Source organism: Somniosus microcephalus, chromosome 24 (assembly GCF_052327205.1).
Source record: "Somniosus microcephalus isolate GS21.2 chromosome 24, FLI_Smic_1.0, whole genome shotgun sequence".
Lineage (NCBI taxonomy): Eukaryota > Metazoa > Chordata > Chondrichthyes > Squaliformes > Somniosidae > Somniosus > Somniosus microcephalus.
In genome coordinates this window covers 43,107,907-43,133,646 of record NC_141010.1, presented here as the reverse complement: position 1 = coordinate 43,133,646, position 25,740 = coordinate 43,107,907, and the positions used below count along the sequence as shown (strand labels likewise).

Sequence of the window (25,740 nt, the reverse complement as noted above, 5' to 3'; positions counted from 1 at the left end):
CATCAGCTGAAGCTCAGTGGTAGCACTCGCACTAGTGAGTCAAAATGTTGTGGGTTCAAGCTACCCCACTCCAAAGACTTGAGTACATAATCCAGGCTAACACTTCAGTTTAGGTCTGAGGGAAGTGCTGGCTTGTTGCAAGGGCCATTTTTCAGGCGACACATTCAACCGAGGCTTGTCTGTCAGCTCTGGTGGGTGTAAAAGATCTCATGGCATTATTTGAAGAAGGTCAAGGGAGCTCAGCCATGGTCCTGGGTTACATTTATCCCTAAACCAACACTAAAATTGCTGTTTCACTTTTCTCACTGCAGTTTGCGCTGACTCTATCACCGAAATAAGCAATCTACAGCTTCATCACCACAAGGATTGACTGTTGGTGAAAAGTGGCTCTGAAGCAGCATTATTGTTAATGAACACAGAGTAACTGTGGAGAAAGAGATTTTTAATTATTGAGCCTAAATGGTAACGAGGGGGCACCTGGATTTGAACTAGGGACCTCTTGATCTGCAGTCAAATGCTCTACCACTGAGCTATACCCCCAGAGCCCTATTGGCAGCTTTCTGCTTCACATCAAAATGTTGCATAGCGCAGGACACCATGAGGGATAGGAAGATGACGGGGTCATGTCAAACAAATATTAGATAAAGCTAACCATTGCTTTAAAGAGACTCCTCACCCTTCTTTCAAAATTGGCGAGAAATTTTATGCAGAGTTATTTTTCAGCTGTTCAAAATCATGGAAGTTTTTTATTGTGCAAATTAAGCTGTTTCTAGTGGCAGAAGGGCCAGTAACCGGAGGACACAGATTTACGGTGATTGACAAGGGAAAAAAAGGCAACATGTGGAGACATTTTTTTACACAGCAAGTTGTTGTGGTCTGGAATACACTGTTTGCAAGGGTGGTGGAAGCAGATTCAATGGTAACTTTCAAAAAGGAATTGGATAAATCCTTGAAGGGGAAACATCTACAGGGCTATGGGGTAAGGGAAGTGGAGTGGGATTAATTGAACAGCTCTGCCAAACACACGGTGCAGGCACAATGGAGCTAAAGGCCTCCTTCAGTATTATATCTTTCTATCGTAACTATGGACATGGTGTAGCGGACGGCGGGTATAACTATCGTTCTCTGTGATAACATAGGAGTTCATGAGGAGATATTTATATATCAACCAGGAACTTCTATAATCTGCAGTCAAATGTTCTACCACTGAGCTATAGCCCTCTCACAAGCCAATGTCCCATGAACTTCGCAACCGAATGATCCAACCGAGAATGCCCTGAGATTTACACACAAGCCCCACCCTCTCTTAATTGGGGCACATTTGCAGCCCAGCCGGATATTCACCCGCTCCTGAGGTGCCCCGCTCCATGCCCACGGCCTCATTCCTGGCACCAGGTCATTAAAATATGGGGGAAGGTCTCGCTGGTCTGTGCGCAGGATTAATGCCCATCTGGGGACAGGATTCTGCTGTGGGAAAAAGAGGTGGGTAGTGCACTGCCAGTGGAAACTTTTGCAAATATTTAAAAATCTCCCACTTTTCTTGGTGCACGACCTCGCTCTGAGAATGTTTGCTCAGGCTGCTCGCCCTATTCATCAGCTGAAGCTCAGTGGTAGCACTCGCACTAGTGAGTCAAAATGTTGTGGGTTCAAGCTACCCCACTCCAAAGACTTGAGTACATAATCCAGGCTAACACTTCAGTTTAGGTCTGAGGGAAGTGCTGGCTTGTTGCAAGGGCCATTTTTCAGGCGACACATTCAACCGAGGCTTGTCTGTCAGCTCTGGTGGGTGTAAAAGATCTCATGGCATTATTTGAAGAAGGTCAAGGGAGCTCAGCCATGGTCCTGGGTTACATTTATCCCTAAACCAACACTAAAATTGCTGTTTCACTTTTCTCACTGCAGTTTGCGCTGACTCTATCACCGAAAAAAGCAATCTACAGCTTCATCACCATCAAGGATTGACTGTTGGTGAAAAGTGGCTCTGAAGCAGCATTATTGTTAATGAACACAGAGCAACTGTGGAGAAAGAGATTTTTAATTATTGAGCCTAAATGGTAACGAGGGGGCACCTGGATTTGAACCAGGGACCTCTTGATCTGCAGTCAAATGCTCTACCACTGAGCTATACCCCCAGAGCCCTATTGGCAGCTTTCTGCTTCACATCAAAATGTTGCATAGCGCAGGACACCATGAGGGATAGGAAGATGACGGGGTCATGTCAAACAAATATTAGATAAAGCTAACCATTGCTTTAAAGAGACTCCTCACCCTTCTTTCAAAATTGGCGAGAAATTTTATGCAGAGTTATTTTTCAGCTGTTCAAAATCATGGAAGTTTTTTATTGTGCAAATTAAGCTGTTTCTAGTGGCAGAAGGGCCAGTAACCGGAGGACACAGATTTACGGTGATTGACAAGGGAAAAAAAGGCAACATGTGGAGACATTTTTTTACACAGCAAGTTGTTGTGGTCTGGAATACACTGTTTGCAAGGGTGGTGGAAGCAGATTCAATGGTAACTTTCAAAAAGGAATTGGATAAATCCTTGAAGGGGAAACATCTACAGGGCTATGGGGTAAGGGAAGTGGAGTGGGATTAATTGAACAGCTCTGCCAAACACACGGTGCAGGCACAATGGAGCTAAAGGCCTCCTTCAGTATTATATCTTTCTATCGTAACTATGGACATGGTGTAGCGGACGGCGGGTATAACTATCGTTCTCTGTGATAACATAGGAGTTCATGAGGAGATATTTATATATCAACCAGGAACTTCTATAATCTGCAGTCAAATGTTCTACCACTGAGCTATAGCCCTCTCACAAGCCAATGTCCCATGAACTTCGCAACCGAATGATCCAACCGAGAATGCCCTGAGATTTACACACAAGCCCCACCCTCTCTTAATTGGGGCACATTTGCAGCCCAGCCGGATATTCACCCGCTCCTGAGGTGCCCCGCTCCATGCCCACGGCCTCATTCCTGGCACCAGGTCATTAAAATATGGGGGAAGGTCTTGCTGGTCTGTGCGCAGGATTAATGCCCATCTGGGGACAGGATTCTGCTGTGGGAAAAAGAGGTGGGTAGTGCACTGCCAGTGGAAACTTTTGCAAATATTTAAAAATCTCCCACTTTTCTTGGTGCACGACCTCGCTCTGAGAATTTTTGCTCAGGCTGCTCGCCCTATTCATCAGCTGAAGCTCAGTGGTAGCACTCGCACTAGTGAGTCAAAATGTTGTGGGTTCAAGCTACCCCACTCCAAAGACTTGAGTACATAATCCAGGCTAACACTTCAGTTTAGGTCTGAGGGAAGTGCTGGCTTGTTGCAAGGGCCATTTTTCAGGCGACACATTCAACCGAGGCTTGTCTGTCAGCTCTGGTGGGTGTAAAAGATCTCATGGCATTATTTGAAGAAGGTCAAGGGAGCTCAGCCATGGTCCTGGGTTACATTTATCCCTAAACCAACACTAAAATTGCTGTTTCACTTTTCACACTGCAGTTTGCGCTGACTCTATCACCGAAATAAGCAATCTACAGCTTCATCACCACAAGGATTGACTGTTGGTGAAAAGTAGCTCTGAAGCAGCATTATTGTTAATGAACACAGAGCAACTGTGGAGAAAGAGATTTTTAATTATTGAGCCTAAATGGTAATGAGGGGGCACCTGGATTTGAACCAGGGACCTCTTGATCTGCAGTCAAATGCTCTACCACTGAGCTATACCCCCAGAGCCCTATTGGCAGCTTTCTGCTTCACATCAAAATGTTGCATAGCGCAGGACACCATGAGGGATAGGAAGATGACGGGGTCATGTCAAACAAATATTAGATAAAGCTAACCATTGCTTTAAAGAGACTCCTCACCCTTCTTTCAAAATTGGCGAGAAATTTTATGCAGAGTTATTTTTCAGCTGTTCAAAATCATGGAAGTTTTTTATTGTGCAAATTAAGCTGTTTCTAGTGGCAGAAGGGCCAGTAACCGGAGGACACAGATTTACGGTGATTGACAAGGGAAAAAAAGGCAACATGTGGAGACATTTTTTTACACAGCAAGTTGTTGTGGTCTGGAATACACTGTTTGCAAGGGTGGTGGAAGCAGATTCAATGGTAACTTTCAAAAAGGAATTGGATAAATCCTTGAAGGGGAAACATCTACAGGGCTATGGGGTAAGGGAAGTGGAGTGGGATTAATTGAACAGCTCTGCCAAACACACGGTGCAGGCACAATGGAGCTAAAGGCCTCCTTCAGTATTATATCTTTCTATCGTAACTATGGACATGGTGTAGCGGACGGCGGGTATAACTATCGTTCTCTCTGATAACATAGGAGTTCATGAGGAGATATTTATATATCAACCAGGAACTTCTATAATCTGCAGTCAAATGTTCTACCACTGAGCTATAGCCCTCTCACAAGCCAATGTCCCATGAACTTCGCAACCGAATGATCCAACCGAGAATGCCCTGAGATTTACACACAAGCCCCACCCTCTCTTAATTGGGGCACATTTGCAGCCCAGCCGGATATTCACCCGCTCCTGAGGTGCCCCGCTCCATGCCCACGGCCTCATTCCTGGCACCAGGTCATTAAAATATGGGGGAAGGTCTCGCTGGTCTGTGCGCAGGATTAATGCCCATCTGGGGACAGGATTCTGCTGTGGGAAAAAGAGGTGGGTAGTGCACTGCCAGTGGAAACTTTTGCAAATATTTAAAAATCTCCCACTTTTCTTGGTGCACGACCTCGCTCTGAGAATGTTTGCTCAGGCTGCTTGCCCTATTCATCAGCTGAAGCTCAGTGGTAGCACTCGCACTAGTGAGTCAAAATGTTGTGGGTTCAAGCTACCCCACTCCAAAGACTTGAGTACATAATCCAGGCTAACACTTCAGTTTAGGTCTGAGGGAAGTGCTGGCTTGTTGCAAGGGCCATTTTTCAGGCGACACATTCAACCGAGGCTTGTCTGTCAGCTCTGGTGGGTGTAAAAGATCTCATGGCATTATTTGAAGAAGGTCAAGGGAGCTCAGCCATGGTCCTGGGTTACATTTATCCCTAAACCAACACAAAAATTGCTGTTTCACTTTTCTCACTGCAGTTTGCACTGACTCTATCACCGAAATAAGCAATCTACAGCTTCATCACCACAAGGATTGACTGTTGGTGAAAAGTAGCTCTGAAGCAGCATTATTGTTAATAAACACAGAGCAACTGTGGAGAAAGAGATTTTTAATTATTGAGCCTAAATGGTAACGAGGGGGCACCTGGATTTGAACCAGGAACCTCTTGATCTGCAGTCAAATGCTCTACCACTGAGCTATACCCCCAGAGCCCTTTTGGCAGCTTTCTGCTTCACATCAAAATGTTGCATAGCGCAGGACACCATGAGGGATAGGAAGATGACGGGGTCATGTCAAACAAATATTAGATAAAGCTAACCATTGCTTTAAAGAGACTCCTCACCCTTCTTTCAAAATTGGCAAGAAATTTTATGCAGAGTTATTTTTCAGCTGTTCAAAATCATGCAAGTTTTTTATTGTGCAAATTAAGCTGTTTCTAGTGGCAGAAGGGCCAGTAACCAGAGGACACAGATTTACGGTGATTGACAAGGGAAAAAAAGGCAACATGTGGAGACATTTTTTTACACAGCGAGTTGTTGTGGTCTGGAATGCACTGTTTGCAAGGGTGGTGGAAGCAGATTCAATGGTAACTTTCAAAAAGGAATTGGATAAATCCTTGAAGGGGAAACATCTACAGGGCTATGGGGTAAGGGAAGTGGAGTGGGATTAATTGAACAGCTCTGCCAAACACACGGTGCAGGCACAATGGAGCTAAAGGCCTCCTTCAGTATTATATCTTTCTATCGTAACTATGGACATGGTGTAGCGGACGGCGGGTATAACTATCGTTCTCTGTGATAACATAGGAGTTCATGAGGAGATATTTATATATCAACCAGGAACTTCTATAATCTGCAGTCAAATGTTCTACCACTGAGCTATAGCCCTCTCACAAGCCAATGTCCCATGAACTTCGCAACCGAATGATCCAACCGAGAATGCCCTGAGATTTACACACAAGCCCCACCCTCTCTTAATTGGGGCACATTTGCAGCCCAGCCGGATATTCACCCGCTCCTGAGGTGCCCCGCTCCATGCCCACGGCCTCATTCCTGGCACCAGGTCATTAAAATATGGGGGAAGGTCTCGCTGGTCTGTGCGCAGGATTAATGCCCATCTGGGGACAGGATTCTGCTGTGGGAAAAAGAGGTGGGTAGTGCACTGCCAGTGGAAACTTTTGCAAATATTTAAAAATCTCCCACTTTTCTTGGTGCACGACCTCGCTCTGAGAATGTTTGCTCAGGCTGCTCGCCCTATTCATCAGCTGAAGCTCAGTGGTAGCACTCGCACTAGTGAGTCAAAATGTTGTGGGTTCAAGCTACCCCACTCCAAAGACTTGAGTACATAATCCAGGCTAACACTTCAGTTTAGGTCTGAGGGAAGTGCTGGCTTGTTGCAAGGGCCATTTTTCAGGCGACACATTCAACCGAGGCTTGTCTGTCAGCTCTGGTGGGTGTAAAAGATCTCATGGCATTATTTGAAGAAGGTCAAGGGAGCTCAGCCATGGTCCTGGGTTACATTTATCCCTAAACCAACACAAAAATTGCTGTTTCACTTTTCTCACTGCAGTTTGCACTGACTCTATCACCGAAATAAGCAATCTACAGCTTCATCACCACAAGGATTGACTGTTGGTGAAAAGTAGCTCTGAAGCAGCATTATTGTTAATAAACACAGAGCAATTGTGGAGAAAGAGATTTTTAATTATTGAGCCTAAATGGTAACGAGGGGGCACCTGGATTTGAACCAGGAACCTCTTGATCTGCAGTCAAATGCTCTACCACTGAGCTATACCCCCAGAGCCCTATTGGCAGCTTTCTGCTTCACATCAAAATGTTGCATAGCGCAGGACACCATGAGGGATAGGAAGATGACGGGGTCATGTCAAACAAATATTAGATAAAGCTAACCATTGCTTTAAAGAGACTCCTCACCCTTCTTTCAAAATTGGCAAGAAATTTTATGCAGAGTTATTTTTCAGCTGTTCAAAATCATGGAAGTTTTTTATTGTGCAAATTAAGCTGTTTCTAGTGGCAGAAGGGCCAGTAACCAGAGGACACAGATTTACGGTGATTGACAAGGGAAAAAAAGGCAACATGTGGAGACATTTTTTTACACAGCAAGTTGTTGTGGTCTGGAATACACTGTTTGCAAGGGTGGTGGAAGCAAATTCAATGGTAACTTTCAAAAAGGAATTGGATAAATCCTTGAAGGGGAAACATCTACAGGGCTATGGGGTAAGGGAAGTGGAGTGGAATTAATTGAACAGCTCTGCCAAACACACGGTGCAGGCACAATGGAGCTAAAGGCCTCCTTCAGTATTATATCTTTCTATCGTAACTATGGACATGGTGTAGCGGACGGCGGGTATAACTATCGTTCTCTGTGATAACATAGGAGTTCATGAGGAGATATTTATATATCAACCAGGAACTTCTATAATCTGCAGTCAAATGTTCTACCACTGAGCTATAGCCCTCTCACAAGCCAATGTCCCATGAACTTCGCAACCGAATGATCCAACCGAGAATGCCCTGAGATTTACACACAAGCCCCACCCTCTCTTAATTGGGGCACATTTGCAGCCCAGCCGGATATTCACCCGCTCCATGCCCACGGCCTCATTCCTGGCACCAGGTCATTAACATATGGGGGAAGGTCTCGCTGGTCTGTGCGCAGGATTAATGCCCATCTGGGGACAGGATTCTGCTGTGGGAAAAAGAGGTGGGTAGTGCACTGCCAGTGGAAACTTTTGCAAATATTTAAAAATCTCCCACTTTTCTTGGTGCACGACCTCGCTCTGAGAATGTTTGCTCAGGCTGCTCGCCCTATTCATCAGCTGAAACTCAGTGGTAGCACTCGCACTAGTGAGTCAAAATGTTGTGGGTTCAAGCTACCCCACTCCAAAGACTTGAGTACATAATCCAGGCTAACACTTCAGTTTAGGTCTGAGGGAAGTGCTGGCTTGTTGCAAGGGCCATTTTTCAGGCGACACATTCAACCGAGGCTTGTCTGTCAGCTCTGGTGGGTGTAAAAGATCTCATGGCATTATTTGAAGAAGGTCAAGGGAGCTCAGCCATGGTCCTGGGTTACATTTATCCCTAAACCAACACTAAAATTGCTGTTTCACTTTTCTCACTGCAGTTTGCGCTGATTCTATCACTGAAATATGCAATCTACAGCTTCATCACCACAAGGATTGACTGTTGGTGAAAAGTGGCTCTGAAGCAGCATTATTGTTAATGAACACAGAGCAACTGTGGAGAAAGAGATTTTTAATTATTGAGCCTAAATGGTAACGAGGGGGCACCTGGATTTGAACCAAGGACCTCTTGATCTGCAGTCAAATGCTCTACCACTGAGCTATACCCCCAGAGCCCTATTCGCAGCTTTCTGCTTCACATCAAAATGTTGCATAGCGCAGGACACCATGAGGGATAGGAAGATGACGGGGTCATGTCAAACAAATATTAGATAAAGCTAACCATTGCTTTAAAGAGACTCCTCACCCTTCTTTCAAAATTGGCAAGAAATTTTATGCAGAGTTATTTTTCAGCTGTTCAAAATCATGGAAGTTTTTTATTGTGCAAATTAAGCTGTTTCTAGTGGCAGAAGGGCCAGTAACCAGAGGACACAGATTTACGGTGATTGACAAGGGAAAAAAAGGCAACATGTGGAGACATTTTTTTACACAGCGAGTTGTTGTGGTCTGGAATACACTGTTTGCAAGGGTGGTGGAAGCAGATTCAATGGTAACTTTCAAAAAGGAATTGGATAAATCCTTGAAGGGGAAACATCTACAGGGCTATGGGGTAAGGGAAGTGGAGTGGGATTAATTGAACAGCTCTGCCAAACACACGGTGCAGGCACAATGGAGCTAAAGGCCTCCTTCAGTATTATATCTTTCTATCGTAACTATGGACATGGTGTAGCGGACGGCGGGTATAACTATCGTTCTCTGTGATAACATAGGAGTTCATGAGGAGATATTTATATATCAACCAGGAACTTCTATAATCTGCAGTCAAATGTTCTACCACTGAGCTATAGCCCTCTCACAAGCCAATGTCCCATGAACTTCGCAACCGAATGATCCAACCGAGAATGCCCTGAGATTTACACACAAGCCCCACCCTCTCTTAATTGGGGCACATTTGCAGCCCAGCCGGATATTCACCCGCTCCTGAGGTGCCCCGCTCCATGCCCACGGCCTCATTCCTGGCACCAGGTCATTAAAATATGGGGGAAGGTCTCGCTGGTCTGTGCGCAGGATTAATGCCCATCTGGGGACAGGATTCTGCTGTGGGAAAAAGAGGTGGGTAGTGCACTGCCAGTGGAAACTTTTGCAAATATTTAAAAATCTCCCACTTTTCTTGGTGCACGACCTCGCTCTGAGAATGTTTGCTCAGGCTGCTCGCCCTATTCATCAGCTGAAGCTCAGTGGTAGCACTCGCACTAGTGAGTCAAAATGTTGTGGGTTCAAGCTACCCCACTCCAAAGACTTGAGTACATAATCCAGGCTAACACTTCAGTTTAGGTCTGAGGGAAGTGCTGGCTTGTTGCAAGGGCCATTTTTCAGGCGACACATTCAACCGAGGCTTGTCTGTCAGCTCTGGTGGGTGTAAAAGATCTCATGGCATTATTTGAAGAAGGTCAAGGGAGCTCAGCCATGGTCCTGGGTTACATTTATCCCTAAACCAAAACTAAAATTGCTGTTTCACTTTTCTCACTGCAGTTTGCACTGACTCTATCACCGAAATAAGCAATCTACAGCTTCATCACCACAAGGATTGACTGTTGGTGAAAAGTAGCTCTGAAGCAGCATTATTGTTAATGAACACAGAGCAACTGTGGAGAAAGAGATTTTTAATTATTGAGCCTAAATGGTAACGAGGGGGCACCTGGATTTGAACCAGGGACCTCTTGATCTGCAGTCAAATGCTCTACCACTGAGCTATACCCCCAGAGCCCTATTGGCAGCTTTCTGCTTCACATCAAAATGTTGCATAGCGCAGGACACCATGAGGGATAGGAAGATGACGGGGTCATGTCAAACAAATATTAGATAAAGCTAACCATTGCTTTAAAGAGACTCCTCACCCTTCTTTCAAAATTGGCAAGAAATTTTATGCAGAGTTATTTTTCAGCTGTTCAAAATCATGGAAGTTTTTTATTGTGCAAATTAAGCTGTTTCTAGTGGCAGAAGGGCCAGTAACCGGAGGACACAGATTTACGGTGATTGACAAGGGAAAAAAAGGCAACATGTGGAGACATTTTTTTACACAGCAAGTTGTTGTGGTCTGGAATACACTGTTTGCAAGGGTGGTGGAAGCAGATTCAATGGTAACTTTCAAAAAGGAATTGGATAAATCCTTGAAGGGGAAACATCTACAGGGCTATGCGGTAAGGGAAGTGGAGTGGGATTAATTGAACAGCTCTGCCAAACACACGGTGCAGGCACAATGGAGCTAAAGGCCTCCTTCAGTATTATATCTTTCTATCGTAACTATGGACATGGTGTAGCGGACGGCGGGTATAACTATCGTTCTCTGTGATAACATAGGAGTTCATGAGGAGATATTTATATATCAACCAGGAACTTCTATAATCTGCAGTCAAATGTTCTACCACTGAGCTATAGCCCTCTCACAAGCCAATGTCCCATGAACTTCGCAACCGAATGATCCAACCGAGAATGCCCTGAGATTTACACACAAGCCCCACCCTCTCTTAATTGGGGCACATTTGCAGCCCAGCCGGATATTCACCCGCTCCTGAGGTGCCCCGCTCCATGCCCACGGCCTCATTCCTGGCACCAGGTCATTAAAATATGGGGGAAGGTCTCGCTGGTCTGTGCGCAGGATTAATGCCCATCTGGGGACAGGATTCTGCTGTGGGAAAAAGAGGTGGGTAGTGCACTGCCAGTGGAAACTTTTGCAAATATTTAAAAATCTCCCACTTTTCTTGGTGCACGACCTCGCTCTGAGAATGTTTGCTCAGGCTGCTCGCCCTATTCATCAGCTGAAGCTCAGTGGTAGCACTCGCACTAGTGAGTCAAAATGTTGTGGGTTCAAGCTACCCCACTCCAAAGACTTGAGTACATAATCCAGGCTAACACTTCAGTTTAGGTCTGAGGGAAGTGCTGGCTTGTTGCAAGGGCCATTTTTCAGGCGACACATTCAACCGAGGCTTGTCTGTCAGCTCTGGTGGGTGTAAAAGATCTCATGGCATTATTTGAAGAAGGTCAAGGGAGCTCAGCCATGGTCCTGGGTTACATTTATCCCTAAACCAACACTAAAATTGCTGTTTCACTTTTCTCACTGCAGTTTGCGCTGACTCTATCACCGAAAAAAGCAATCTACAGCTTCATCACCATCAAGGATTGACTGTTGGTGAAAAGTGGCTCTGAAGCAGCATTATTGTTAATGAACACAGAGCAACTGTGGAGAAAGAGATTTTTAATTATTGAGCCTAAATGGTAACGAGGGGGCACCTGGATTTGAACCAGGGACCGCTTGATCTACAGTCAAATGCTCTACCACTGAGCTATACCCCCAGAGCCCTATTGGCAGCTTTCTGCTTCACATCAAAATGTTGCATAGCGCAGGACACCATGAGGGATAGGAAGATGACGGGGTCATGTCAAACAAATATTAGATAAAGCTAACCATTGCTTTAAAGAGACTCCTCACCCTTCTTTCAAAATTGGCGAGAAATTTTATGCAGAGTTATTTTTCAGCTGTTCAAAATCATGGAAGTTTTTTATTGTGCAAATTAAGCTGTTTCTAGTGGCAGAAGGGCCAGTAACCGGAGGACACAGATTTACGGTGATTGACAAGGGAAAAAAAGGCAACATGTGGAGACATTTTTTTACACAGCAAGTTGTTGTGGTCTGGAATACACTGTTTGCAAGGGTGGTGGAAGCAGATTCAATGGTAACTTTCAAAAAGGAATTGGATAAATCCTTGAAGGGGAAACATCTACAGGGCTATGGGGTAAGGGAAGTGGAGTGGGATTAATTGAACAGCTCTGCCAAACACACGGTGCAGGCACAATGGAGCTAAAGGCCTCCTTCAGTATTATATCTTTCTATCGTAACTATGGACATGGTGTAGCGGACGGCGGGTATAACTATCGTTCTCTGTGATAACATAGGAGTTCATGAGGAGATATTTATATATCAACCAGGAACTTCTATAATCTGCAGTCAAATGTTCTACCACTGAGCTATAGCCCTCTCACAAGCCAATGTCCCATGAACTTCGCAACCGAATGATCCAACCGAGAATGCCCTGAGATTTACACACAAGCCCCACCCTCTCTTAATTGGGGCACATTTGCAGCCCAGCCGGATATTCACCCGCTCCTGAGGTGCCCCGCTCCATGCCCACGGCCTCATTCCTGGCACCAGGTCATTAAAATATGGGGGAAGGTCTCGCTGGTCTGTGCGCAGGATTAATGCCCATCTGGGGACAGGATTCTGCTGTGGGAAAAAGAGGTGGGTAGTGCACTGCCAGTGGAAACTTTTGCAAATATTTAAAAATCTCCCACTTTTCTTGGTGCACGACCTCGCTCTGAGAATGTTTGCTCAGGCTGCTCGCCCTATTCATCAGCTGAAGCTCAGTGGTAGCACTCGCACTAGTGAGTCAAAATGTTGTGGGTTCAAGCTACCCCACTCCAAAGACTTGAGTACATAATCCAGGCTAACACTTCAGTTTAGGTCTGAGGGAAGTGCTGGCTTGTTGCAAGGGCCATTTTTCAGGCGACACATTCAACCGAGGCTTTTCTGTCAGCTCTGGTGGGAGTAAAAGATCTCATGGCATTATTTGAAGAAGGTCAAGGGAGCTCAGCCATGGTCCTGGGTTCCATTTATCCCTAAACCAACACTAAAATTGCTGTTTCACTTTTCTCACTGCAGTTTGCGCTGACTCTATCACCGAAATAAGCAATCTACAGCTTCATCACCACAAGGATTGACTGTTGGTGAAAAGTAGCTCTGAAGCAGCATTATTGTTAATGAACACAGAGCAACTGTGGAGAAAGAGATTTTTAATTATTGAGCCTAAATGGTAACGAGGGGGCACCTGGATTTGAACCAGGGACCTCTTGATCTGCAGTCAAATGCTCTACCACTGAGCTATACCCCCAGAGCCCTATTGGCAGCTTTCTGCTTCACATCAAAATGTTGCATAGCACAGGACACCATGAGGGATAGGAAGATGACGGGGTCATGTCAAACAAATATTAGATAAAGCTAACCATTGCTTTAAAGAGACTCCTCACCCTTCTTTCAAAATTGGCAAGAAATTTTATGCAGAGTTATTTTTCAGCTGTTCAAAATCATGGAAGTTTTTTATTGTGCAAATTAAGCTGTTTCTAGTGGCAGAAGGGCCAGTAACCGGAGGACACAGATTTACGGTGATTGACAAGGGAAAAAAAGGCAACATGTGGAGACATTTTTTTACACAGCAAGTTGTTGTGGTCTGGAATACACTGTTTGCAAGGGTGGTGGAAGCAGATTCAATGGTAACTTTCAAAAAGGAATTGGATAAACCCTTGAAGGGGAAACATCTACAGGGCTATGCGGTAAGGGAAGTGGAGTGGGATTAATTGAACAGCTCTGCCAAACACACGGTGCAGGCACAATGGAGCTAAAGGCCTCCTTCAGTATTATATCTTTCTATCGTAACTATGGACATGGTGTAGCGGACGGCGGGTATAACTATCGTTCTCTGTGATAACATAGGAGTTCATGAGGAGATATTTATATATCAACCAGGAACTTCTATAATCTGCAGTCAAATGTTCTACCACTGAGCTATAGCCCTCTCACAAGCCAATGTCCCATGAACTTCGCAACCGAATGATCCAACCGAGAATGCCCTGAGATTTACACACAAGCCCCACCCTCTCTTAATTGGGGCACATTTGCAGCCCAGCCGGATATTCACCCGCTCCTGAGGTGCCCCGCTCCATGCCCACGGCCTCATTCCTGGCACCAGGTCATTAAAATATGGGGGAAGGTCTCGCTGGTCTGTGCGCAGGATTAATGCCCATCTGGGGACAGGATTCTGCTGTGGGAAAAAGAGGTGGGTAGTGCACTGCCAGTGGAAACTTTTGCAAATATTTAAAAATCTCCCACTTTTCTTGGTGCACGACCTCGCTCTGAGAATGTTTGCTCAGGCTGCTCGCCCTATTCATCAGCTGAAGCTCAGTGGTAGCACTCGCACTAGTGAGTCAAAATGTTGTGGGTTCAAGCTACCCCACTCCAAAGACTTGAGTACATAATCCAGGCTAACACTTCAGTTTAGGTCTGAGGGAAGTGCTGGCTTGTTGCAAGGGCCATTTTTCAGGCGACACATTCAACCGAGGCTTGTCTGTCAGCTCTGGTGGGTGTAAAAGATCTCATGGCATTATTTGAAGAAGGTCAAGGGAGCTCAGCCATGGTCCTGGGTTACATTTATCCCTAAACCAACACTAAAATTGCTGTTTCACTTTTCTCACTGCAGTTTGCGCTGACTCTATCACCGAAAAAAGCAATCTACAGCTTCATCACCATCAAGGATTGACTGTTGGTGAAAAGTGGCTCTGAAGCAGCATTATTGTTAATGAACACAGAGCAACTGTGGAGAAAGAGATTTTTAATTATTGAGCCTAAATGGTAACGAGGGGGCACCTGGATTTGAACCAGGGACCGCTTGATCTGCAGTCAAATGCTCTACCACTGAGCTATACCCCCAGAGCCCTATTGGCAGCTTTCTGCTTCACATCAAAATGTTGCATAGCGCAGGACACCATGAGGGATAGGAAGATGACGGGGTCATGTCAAACAAATATTAGATAAAGCTAACCATTGCTTTAAAGAGACTCCTCACCCTTCTTTCAAAATTGGCGAGAAATTTTATGCAGAGTTATTTTTCAGCTGTTCAAAATCATGGAAGTTTTTTATTGTGCAAATTAAGCTGTTTCTAGTGGCAGAAGGGCCAGTAACCGGAGGACACAGATTTACGGTGATTGACAAGGGAAAAAAAGGCAACATGTGGAGACATTTTTTTACACAGCAAGTTGTTGTGGTCTGGAATACACTGTTTGCAAGGGTGGTGGAAGCAGATTCAATGGTAACTTTCAAAAAGGAATTGGATAAATCCTTGAAGGGGAAACATCTACAGGGCTATGGGGTAAGGGAAGTGGAGTGGGATTAATTGAACAGCTCTGCCAAACACACGGTGCAGGCACAATGGAGCTAAAGGCCTCCTTCAGTATTATATCTTTCTATCGTAACTATGGACATGGTGTAGCGGACGGCGGGTATAACTATCGTTCTCTGTGATAACATAGGAGTTCATGAGGAGATATTTATATATCAACCAGGAACTTCTATAATCTGCAGTCAAATGTTCTACCACTGAGCTATAGCCCTCTCACAAGCCAATGTCCCATGAACTTCGCAACCGAATGATCCAACCGAGAATGCCCTGAGATTTACACACAAGCCCCACCCTCTCTTAATTGGGGCACATTTGCAGCCCAGCCGGATATTCACCCGCTCCTGAGGTGCCCCGCTCCATGCCCACGGCCTCATTCCTGGCACCAGGTCATTAAAATATGGGGGAAGGTCTCGCTGGTCTGTGCGCAGGATTAATGCCCATCTGGGGACAGGATTCTGCTGTGGGAAAAAGAGGTGGGTAGTGCACTGCCAGTGGAAACTTTTGCAAATATTTAAAAATCTCCCACTTTTCTTGGTGCACGACCTCGCTCTGAGAATGTTTGCTCAGGCTGCTCGCCCTATTCATCAGCTGAAGCTCAGTGGTAGCACTCGCACTAGTGAGTCAAAATGTTGTGGGTTCAAGCTACCCCACTCCAAAGACTTGAGTACATAATCCAGGCTAACACTTCAGTTTAGGTCTGAGGGAAGTGCTGGCTTGTTGCAAGGGCCATTTTTCAGGCGACACATTCAACCGAGGCTTTTCTGTCAGCTCTGGTGGGAGTAAAAGATCTCATGGCATTATTTGAAGAAGGTCAAGGGAGCTCAGCCATGGTCCTGGGTTCCATTTATCCCTAAACCAACACTAAAATTGCTGTTTCACTTTTCTCACTGCAGTTTGCGCTGACTCTATCACCGAAATAAGCAATCTACAGCTTCATCACCACAAGGATTGACTGTTGGTGAAAAGTAGCTCTGAAGCAGCATTATTGTTAATGAACACAGAGCAACTGTGGAGAAAGAGATTTTTAATTATTGAGCCTAAATGGTAACGAGGGGGCACCTGGATTTGAACCAGGGACCTCTTGATCTGCAGTCAAATGCTCTACCACTGAGCTATACCCCCAGAGCCCTATTGGCAGCTTTCTGCTTCACATCAAAATGTTGCATAGCACAGGACACCATGAGGGATAGGAAGATGACGGGGTCATGTCAAACAAATATTAGATAAAGCTAACCATTGCTTTAAAGAGACTCCTCACCCTTCTTTCAAAATTGGCAAGAAATTTTATGCAGAGTTATTTTTCAGCTGTTCAAAATCATGGAAGTTTTTTATTGTGCAAATTAAGCTGTTTCTAGTGGCAGAAGGGCCAGTAACCGGAGGACACAGATTTACGGTGATTGACAAGGGAAAAAAAGGCAACATGTGGAGACATTTTTTTACACAGCAAGTTGTTGTGGTCTGGAATACACTGTTTGCAAGGGTGGTGGAAGCAGATTCAATGGTAACTTTCAAAAAGGAATTGGATAAACCCTTGAAGGGGAAACATCTACAGGGCTATGCGGTAAGGGAAGTGGAGTGGGATTAATTGAACAGCTCTGCCAAACACACGGTGCAGGCACAATGGAGCTAAAGGCCTCCTTCAGTATTATATCTTTCTATCGTAACTATGGACATGGTGTAGCGGACGGCGGGTATAACTATCGTTCTCTGTGATAACATAGGAGTTCATGAGGAGATATTTATATATCAACCAGGAACTTCTATAATCTGCAGTCAAATGTTCTACCACTGAGCTATAGCCCTCTCACAAGCCAATGTCCCATGAACTTCGCAACCGAATGATCCAACCGAGAATGCCCTGAGATTTACACACAAGCCCCACCCTCTCTTAATTGGGGCACATTTGCAGCCCAGCCGGATATTCACCCGCTCCTGAGGTGCCCCGCTCCATGCCCACGGCCTCATTCCTGGCACCAGGTCATTAAAATATGGGGGAAGGTCTCGCTGGTCTGTGCGCAGGATTAATGCCCATCTGGGGACAGGATTCTGCTGTGGGAAAAAGAGGTGGGTAGTGCACTGCCAGTGGAAACTTTTGCAAATATTTAAAAATCTCCCACTTTTCTTGGTGCACGACCTCGCTCTGAGAATGTTTGCTCAGGCTGCTCGCCCTATTCATCAGCTGAAGCTCAGTGGTAGCACTCGCACTAGTGAGTCAAAATGTTGTGGGTTCAAGCTACCCCACTCCAAAGACTTGAGTACATAATCCAGGCTAACACTTCAGTTTAGGTCTGAGGGAAGTGCTGGCTTGTTGCAAGGGCCATTTTTCAGGCGACACATTCAACCGAGGCTTTTCTGTCAGCTCTGGTGGGAGTAAAAGATCTCATGGCATTATTTGAAGAAGGTCAAGGGAGCTCAGCCATGGTCCTGGGTTCCATTTATCCCTAAACCAACACTAAAATTGCTGTTTCACTTTTCTCACTGCAGTTTGCGCTGACTCTATCACCGAAATAAGCAATCTACAGCTTCATCACCACAAGGATTGACTGTTGGTGAAAAGTAGCTCTGAAGCAGCATTATTGTTAATGAACACAGAGCAACTGTGGAGAAAGAGATTTTTAATTATTGAGCCTAAATGGTAACGAGGGTGCACCTGCATTTGAACCAGGGACCTCTTGATCTGCAGTCAAATGCTCTACCACTGAGCTATACCCCCAGAGCCCTATTGGCAGCTTTCTGCTTCACATCAAAATGTTGCATAGCGCAGGACACCATGAGGGATAGGAAGATGACGGGGTCATGTCAAACAAATATTAGATAAAGCTAACCATTGCTTTAAAGAGACTCCTCACCCTTCTTTCAAAATTGGCGAGAAATTTTATGCAGAGTTATTTTTCAACTGTTCAAAATCATGGAAGTTTTTTATTGTGCAAATTAAGCTGTTTCTAGTGGCAGAAGGGCCAGTAACCGGAGGACACAGATTTACGGTGATTGACAAGGGAAAAAAAGGCAACATGTGGAGACATTTTTTTACACAGCAAGTTGTTGTGGTCTGGAATACACTGTTTGCAAGGGTGGTGGAAGCAGATTCAATGGTAACTTTCAAAAAGGAATTGGATAAATCCTTGAAGGGGAAACATCTACAGGGCTATGGGGTAAGGGAAGTGGAGTGGGATTAATTGAACAGCTCTGCCAAACACACGGTGCAGGCACAATGGAGCTAAAGGCCTCCTTCAGTATTATATCTTTCTATCGTAACTATGGACATGGTGTAGCGGACGGCGGGTATAACTATCGTTCTCTGTGATAACATAGGAGTTCATGAGGAGATATTTATATATCAACCAGGAACTTCTATAATCTGCAGTCAAATGTTCTACCACTGAGCTATAGCCCTCTCACAAGCCAATGTCCCATGAACTTCGCAACCGAATGATCCAACCGAGAATGCCCTGAGATTTACACACAAGCCCCACCCTCTCTTAATTGGGGCACATTTGCAGCCCAGCCGGATATTCACCCGCTCCTGAGGTGCCCCGCTCCATGCCCACGGCCTCATTCCTGGCACCAGGTCATTAAAATATGGGGGAAGGTCTCGCTGGTCTGTGCGCAGGATTAATGCCCATCTGGGGACAGGATTCTGCTGTGGGAAAAAGAGGTGGGTAGTGCACTGCCAGTGGAAACTTTTGCAAATATTTAAAAATCTCCCACTTTTCTTGGTGCACGACCTCGCTCTGAGAATGTTTGCTCAGGCTGCTCGCCCTATTCATCAGCTGAAGCTCAGTGGTAGCACTCGCACTAGTGAGTCAAAATGTTGTGGGTTCAAGCTACCCCACTCCAAAGACTTGAGTACATAATCCAGGCTAACACTTCAGTTTAGGTCTGAGGGAAGTGCTGGCTTGTTGCAAGGGCCATTTTTCAGGCGACACATTCAACCGAGGCTTTTCTGTCAGCTCTGGTGGGACTAAAAGATCTCATGGCATTATTTGAAGAAGGTCAAGGGAGCTCAGCCATGGTCCTGGGTTCCATTTATCCCTAAACCAACACTAAAATTGCTGTTTCACTTTTCTCACTGCAGTTTGCGCTGACTCTATCACCGAAATAAGCAATCTACAGCTTCATCACCACAAGGATTGACTGTTGGTGAAAAGTAGCTCTGAAGCAGCATTATTGTTAATGAACACAGAGCAACTGTGGAGAAAGAGATTTTTAATTATTGAGCCTAAATGGTAACGAGGGGGCACCTGGATTTGAACCATGGACCTCTTGATCTGCAGTCAAATGCTCTACCACTGAGCTATACCCCCAGAGCCCTATTGGCAGCTTTCTGCTTCACATCAAAATGTTGCATAGCGCAGGACACCATGAGGGATAGGAAGATGACGGGGTCATGTCAAACAAATATTAGATAAAGCTAACCATTGCTTTAAAGAGACTCCTCACCCTTCTTTCAAAATTGGCGAGAAATTTTATGCAGAGTTATTTTTCAGCTGTTCAAAATCATGGAAGTTTTTTATTGTGCAAATTAAGCTGTTTCTAGTGGCAGAAGGGCCAGTAACCGGAGGACACAGATTTACGGTGATTGACAAGGGAAAAAAAGGCAACATGTGGAGACATTTTTTTACACAGCAAGTTGTTGTGGTCTGGAATACACTGTTTGCAAGGGTGGTGGAAGCAGATTCAATGGTAACTTTCAAAAAGGAATTGGATAAATCCTTGAAGGGGAAACATCTACAGGGCTATGGGGTAAGGGAAGTGGAGTGGGATTAATTGAACAGCTCTGCCAAACACACGGTGCAGGCACAATGGAGCTAAAGGCCTCCTTCAGTATTATATCTTTTTATCGTAACTATGGACATGGTGTAGCGGACGGCGGGTATAACTATCGTTCTCTGTGATAACATAGGAGTTCATGAGGAGATATTTATATATCAACCAGGAACTTCTATAATCTGCAGTCAAATGTTCTACCACTGAGCTATAGCCCTCTCACAAGCCAATGTCCCATGAACTTCGCAACCGAATGATCCAACCGAGAATGCCCTGAGATTTACACACAAGCCCCACCCTCTCTTAATTGGGGCACATTTGCAGCCCAGCCGGATATTCACCCGCTCCATGCCCACGGCCTCATTCCTGGCACCAGGTCATTAACATATGGGGGAAGGTCTCGCTGGTCTGTGCGCAGGATTAATGCCCATCTGGGGACAGGATTCTGCTGTGGGAAAAAGAGGTGGGTAGTGCACTGCCAGTGGAAACTTTTGCAAATATTTAAAAATCTCCCACTTTTCTTGGTGCACGACCTCGCTCTGAGAATGTTTGCTCAGGCTGCTCGCCCTATTCATCAGCTGAAACTCAGTGGTAGCACTCGCACTAGTGAGTCAAAATGTTGTGGGTTCAAGCTACCCCACTCCAAAGACTTGAGTACATAATCCAGGCTAACACTTCAGTTTAGGTGTGAGGGAAGTGCTGGCTTGTTGCAAGGGCCATTTTTCAGGCGACACATTCAACCGAGGCTTGTCTGTCAGCTCTGGTGGGTGTAAAAGATCTCATGGCATTATTTGAAGAAGGTCAAGGGAGCTCAGCCATGGTCCTGGGTTACATTTATCCCTAAACCAACACTAAAATTGCTGTTTCACTTTTCTCACTGCAGTTTGCGCTGACTCTATCACCGAAATAAGCAATCTACAGCTTCATCACCACAAGGATTGACTGTTGGTGAAAAGTAGCTCTGAATCAGCATTATTGTTAATGAACACAGAGCAACTGTGGAGAAAGAGATTTTTAATTATTGAGCCTAAATGGTAACGAGGGGGCACCTGGATTTGAACCAGGGACCTCTTGATCTGCAGTCAAATGCTCTACCACTGAGCTATACCCCCAGAGCCCTATTGGCAGCTTTCTGCTTCACATCAAAATGTTGCATAGCGCAGGACACCATGAGGGATAGGAAGATGACGGGGTCATGTCAAACAAATATTAGATAAAGCTAACCATTGCTTTAAAGAGACTCCTCACCCTTCTTTCAAAATTGGCGAGAAATTTTATGCAGAGTTATTTTTCAGCTGTTCAAAATCATGGAAGTTTTTTATTGTGCAAATTAAGCTGTTTCTAGTGGCAGAAGGGCCAGTAACCGGAGGACACAGATTTACGGTGATTGACAAGGGAAAAAAAGGCAACATGTGGAGACATTTTTTTACACAGCAAGTTGTTGTGGTCTGGGTTACACTGTTTGCAAGGGTGGTGGAAGCAGATTCAATGGTAACTTTCAAAAAGGAATTGGATAAATCCTTGAAGGGGAAACATCTACAGGGCTATGGGGTAAGGGAAGTGGAGTGGGATTAATTGAACAGCTCTGCCAAACACACGGTGCAGGCACAATGGAGCTAAAGGCCTCCTTCAGTATTATATCTTTCTATCGTAACTATGGACATGGTGTAGCGGACGGCGGGTATAACTATCGTTCTCTGTGATAACATAGGAGTTCATGAGGAGATATTTATATATCAACCAGAAACTTCTATAATCTGCAGTCAAATGTTCTACCACTGAGCTATAGCCCTCTCACAAGCCAATGTCCCATGAACTTCGCAACCGAATGATCCAACCGAGAATGCCCTGAGATTTACACACAAGCCCCACCCTCTCTTAATTGGGGCACATTTGCAGCCCAGCCGGATATTCACCCGCTCCTGAGGTGCCCCGCTCCATGCCCACGGCCTCATTCCTGGCACCAGGTCATTAAAATATGGGGGAAGGTCTCGCTGGTCTGTGCGCAGGATTAATGCCCATCTGGGGACAGGATTCTGCTGTGGGAAAAAGAGGTGGGTAGTGCACTGCCAGTGGAAACTTTTGCAAATATTTAAAAATCTCCCACTTTTCTTGGTGCACGACCTCGCTCTGAGAATGTTTGCTCAGGCTGCTCGCCCTATTCATCAGCTGAAGCTCAGTGGTAGCACTCGCACTAGTGAGTCAAAATGTTGTGGGTTCAAGCTACCCCACTCCAAAGACTTGAGTACATAATCCAGGCTAACACTTCAGTTTAGGTCTGAGGGAAGTGCTGGCTTGTTGCAAGGGCCATTTTTCAGGCGACACATTCAACCGAGGCTTTTCTGTCAGCTCTGGTGGGACTAAAAGATCTCATGGCATTATTTGAAGAAGGTCAAGGGAGCTCAGCCATGGTCCTGGGTTCCATTTATCCCTAAACCAACACTAAAATTGCTGTTTCACTTTTCTCACTGCAGTTTGCGCTGACTCTATCACCGAAATAAGCAATCTACAGCTTCATCACCACAAGGATTGACTGTTGGTGAAAAGTAGCTCTGAAGCAGCATTATTGTTAATGAACACAGAGCAACTGTGGAGAAAGAGATTTTTAATTATTGAGCCTAAATGGTAACGAGGGGGCACCTGGATTTGAACCATGGACCTCTTGATCTGCAGTCAAATGCTCTACCACTGAGCTATACCCCCAGAGCCCTATTGGCAGCTTTCTGCTTCACATCAAAATGTTGCATAGCGCAGGACACCATGAGGGATAGGAAGATGACGGGGTCATGTCAAACAAATATTAGATAAAGCTAACCATTGCTTTAAAGAGACTCCTCACCCTTCTTTCAAAATTGGCGAGAAATTTTATGCAGAGTTATTTTTCAGCTGTTCAAAATCATGGAAGTTTTTTATTGTGCAAATTAAGCTGTTTCTAGTGGCAGAAGGGCCAGTAACCGGAGGACACAGATTTACGGTGATTGACAAGGGAAAAAAAGGCAACATGTGGAGACATTTTTTTACACAGCAAGTTGTTGTGGTCTGGAATACACTGTTTGCAAGGGTGGTGGAAGCAGATTCAATGGTAACTTTCAAAAAGGAATTGGATAAATCCTTGAAGGGGAAACATCTACAGGGCTATGGGGTAAGGGAAGTGGAGTGGGATTAATTGAACAGCTCTGCCAAACACACGGTGCAGGCACAATGGAGCTAAAGGCCTCCTTCAGTATTATATCTTTTTATCGTAACTATGGACATGGTGTAGCGGACGGCGGGTATAACTATCGTTCTCTGTGATAACATAGGAGTTCATGAGGAGATATTTATATATCAACCAGGAACTTCTATAATCTGCAGTCAAATGTTCTACCACTGAGCTATAGCCCTCTCACAAGCCAATGTCCCATGAACTTCGCAACCGAATGATCCAACCGAGAATGCCCTGAGATTTACACACAAGCCCCACCCTCTCTTAATTGGGGCACATTTGCAGCCCAGCCGGATATTCACCCGCTCCTGAGGTGCCCCGCTCCATGCCCACGGCCTCATTCCTGGCACCAGGTCATTAACATATGGGGGAAGGTCTCGCTGGTTTGTGCGCAGGATTAATGCCCATCTGGGGACAGGATTCTGCTGTGGGAAAAAGAGGTGGGTAGTGCACTGCCAGTGGAAACTTTTGCAAATATTTAAAAATCTCCCACTTTTCTTGGTGCACGACCTCGCTCTGAGAATGTTTGCTCAGGCTGCTCGCCCTATTCATCAGCTGAAGCTCAGTGGTAGCACTCGCACTAGTGAGTCAAAATATTGTGGGTTCAAGCTACCCCACTCCAAAGACTTGAGTACATAATCCAGGCTAACACTTCAGTTTAGGTGTGAGGGAAGTGCTGGCTTGTTGCAAGGGCCATTTTTCAGGCGACACATTCAACCGAGGCTTGTCTGTCAGCTCTGGTGGGTGTAAAAGATCTCATGGCATTATTTGAAGAAGGTCAAGGGAGCTCAGCCATGGTCCTGGGTTACATTTATCCCTAAACCAACACTAAAATTGCTGTTTCACTTTTCTCACTGCAGTTTGCGCTGACTCTATCACCGAAATAAGCAATCGACAGCTTCATCACCACAAGGATTGACTGTTGGTGAAAAGTAGCTCTGAAGCAGCATTATTGTTAATGAACACAGAGCAACTGTGGAGAAAGAGATTTTTAATTATTGAGCCTAAATGGTAACGAGGGGGCACCTGGATTTGAACCAGGGACCTCTTGATCTGCAGTCAAATGCTCTACCACTGAGCTATACCCCCAGAGCCCTATTGACAGCTTTCTGCTTCACATCAAAATGTTGCATAGCGCAGGACACCATGAGGGATAGGAAGATGACGGGGTCATGTCAAACAAATATTAGATAAAGCTAACCATTGCTTTAAAGAGACTCCTCACCCTTCTTTCAAAATTGGCAAGAAATTTTATGCAGAGTTATTTTTCAGCTGTTCAAAATCATGGAAGTTTTTTATTGTGCAAATTAAGCTGTTTCTAGTGGCAGAAGGGCCAGTAACCAGAGGACACAGATTTAAGGTGATTGACAAGGGAAAAAAAGGCAACATGTGGAGACATTTTTTTACACAGCAAGTTGTTGTGGTCTGGAATACACTGTTTGCAAGGGTGGTGGAAGCAAATTCAATGGTAACTTTCAAAAAGGAATTGGATAAATCCTTGAAGGGGAAACATCTACAGGGCTATGGGGTAAGGGAAGTGGAGTGGAATTAATTGAACAGCTCTGCCAAACACACGGTGCAGGCACAATGGAGCTAAAGGCCTCCTTCAGTATTATATCTTTCTATCGTAACTATGGACATGGTGTAGCGGACGGCGGGTATAACTATCGTTCTCTGTGATAACATAGGAGTTCATGAGGAGATATTTATATATCAACCAGGAACTTCTATAATCTGCAGTCAAATGTTCTACCACTGAGCTATAGCCCTCTCACAAGCCAATGTCCCATGAACTTCGCAACCGAATGATCCAACCGAGAATGCCCTGAGATTTACACACAAGCCCCACCCTCTCTTAATTGGGGCACATTTGCAGCCCAGCCGGATATTCACCCGCTCCATGCCCACGGCCTCATTCCTGGCACCAGGTCATTAACATATGGGGGAAGGTCTCGCTGGTCTGTGCGCAGGATTAATGCCCATCTGGGGACAGGATTCTGCTGTGGGAAAAAGAGGTGGGTAGTGCACTGCCAGTGGAAACTTTTGCAAATATTTAAAAATCTCCCACTTTTCTTGGTGCACGACCTCGCTCTGAGAATGTTTGCTCAGGCTGCTCGCCCTATTCATCAGCTGAAACTCAGTGGTAGCACTCGCACTAGTGAGTCAAAATGTTGTGGGTTCAAGCTACCCCACTCCAAAGACTTGAGTACATAATCCAGGCTAACACTTCAGTTTAGGTCTGAGGGAAGTGCTGGCTTGTTGCAAGGGCCATTTTTCAGGCGACACATTCAACCGAGGCTTGTCTGTCAGCTCTGGTGGGTGTAAAAGATCTCATGGCATTATTTGAAGAAGGTCAAGGGAGCTCAGCCATGGTCCTGGGTTACATTTATCCCTAAACCAACACTAAAATTGCTGTTTCACTTTTCTCACTGCAGTTTGCGCTGATTCTATCA

At 45.2% G+C, this 25,740-nt stretch overlaps 16 non-coding genes across 16 annotated transcripts; all 16 read right to left on the bottom strand.

The window, feature by feature from the left end:
• Positions 1-468: 468 nt before the first annotated feature.
• On the bottom strand, positions 469-540 carry trnac-gca (transfer RNA cysteine (anticodon GCA)). Its single transcript has one exon. It is a non-coding gene; the product is annotated as a tRNA-Cys (tRNA).
• Positions 541-2,060: 1,520 nt separating this feature from the next.
• Positions 2,061-2,132, bottom strand: trnac-gca (transfer RNA cysteine (anticodon GCA)). The gene has a single exon. It is a non-coding gene; the product is annotated as a tRNA-Cys (tRNA).
• Positions 2,133-3,651: 1,519 nt separating this feature from the next.
• trnac-gca (transfer RNA cysteine (anticodon GCA)) lies at positions 3,652-3,723 on the bottom strand. Its single transcript has one exon. It is a non-coding gene; the product is annotated as a tRNA-Cys (tRNA).
• A 1,519-nt stretch (positions 3,724-5,242) lies between these two features.
• On the bottom strand, positions 5,243-5,314 carry trnac-gca (transfer RNA cysteine (anticodon GCA)). Its single transcript has one exon. It is a non-coding gene; the product is annotated as a tRNA-Cys (tRNA).
• A 1,519-nt stretch (positions 5,315-6,833) lies between these two features.
• trnac-gca (transfer RNA cysteine (anticodon GCA)) lies at positions 6,834-6,905 on the bottom strand. Its single transcript has one exon. It is a non-coding gene; the product is annotated as a tRNA-Cys (tRNA).
• A 1,503-nt stretch (positions 6,906-8,408) lies between these two features.
• trnac-gca (transfer RNA cysteine (anticodon GCA)) lies at positions 8,409-8,480 on the bottom strand. The gene has a single exon. It is a non-coding gene; the product is annotated as a tRNA-Cys (tRNA).
• A 1,519-nt stretch (positions 8,481-9,999) lies between these two features.
• trnac-gca (transfer RNA cysteine (anticodon GCA)) lies at positions 10,000-10,071 on the bottom strand. The gene has a single exon. It is a non-coding gene; the product is annotated as a tRNA-Cys (tRNA).
• Positions 10,072-11,591: 1,520 nt separating this feature from the next.
• Positions 11,592-11,663, bottom strand: trnay-gua (transfer RNA tyrosine (anticodon GUA)). Its single transcript has one exon. It is a non-coding gene; the product is annotated as a tRNA-Tyr (tRNA).
• A 1,519-nt stretch (positions 11,664-13,182) lies between these two features.
• Positions 13,183-13,254, bottom strand: trnac-gca (transfer RNA cysteine (anticodon GCA)). Its single transcript has one exon. It is a non-coding gene; the product is annotated as a tRNA-Cys (tRNA).
• A 1,520-nt stretch (positions 13,255-14,774) lies between these two features.
• trnac-gca (transfer RNA cysteine (anticodon GCA)) lies at positions 14,775-14,846 on the bottom strand. Its single transcript has one exon. It is a non-coding gene; the product is annotated as a tRNA-Cys (tRNA).
• Positions 14,847-16,365: 1,519 nt separating this feature from the next.
• trnac-gca (transfer RNA cysteine (anticodon GCA)) lies at positions 16,366-16,437 on the bottom strand. The gene has a single exon. It is a non-coding gene; the product is annotated as a tRNA-Cys (tRNA).
• Positions 16,438-17,956: 1,519 nt separating this feature from the next.
• Positions 17,957-18,028, bottom strand: trnac-gca (transfer RNA cysteine (anticodon GCA)). Its single transcript has one exon. It is a non-coding gene; the product is annotated as a tRNA-Cys (tRNA).
• A 1,519-nt stretch (positions 18,029-19,547) lies between these two features.
• trnac-gca (transfer RNA cysteine (anticodon GCA)) lies at positions 19,548-19,619 on the bottom strand. The gene has a single exon. It is a non-coding gene; the product is annotated as a tRNA-Cys (tRNA).
• A 1,503-nt stretch (positions 19,620-21,122) lies between these two features.
• Positions 21,123-21,194, bottom strand: trnac-gca (transfer RNA cysteine (anticodon GCA)). Its single transcript has one exon. It is a non-coding gene; the product is annotated as a tRNA-Cys (tRNA).
• Positions 21,195-22,713: 1,519 nt separating this feature from the next.
• Positions 22,714-22,785, bottom strand: trnac-gca (transfer RNA cysteine (anticodon GCA)). The gene has a single exon. It is a non-coding gene; the product is annotated as a tRNA-Cys (tRNA).
• Positions 22,786-24,304: 1,519 nt separating this feature from the next.
• On the bottom strand, positions 24,305-24,376 carry trnac-gca (transfer RNA cysteine (anticodon GCA)). Its single transcript has one exon. It is a non-coding gene; the product is annotated as a tRNA-Cys (tRNA).
• Positions 24,377-25,740: the final 1,364 nt, after the last annotated feature.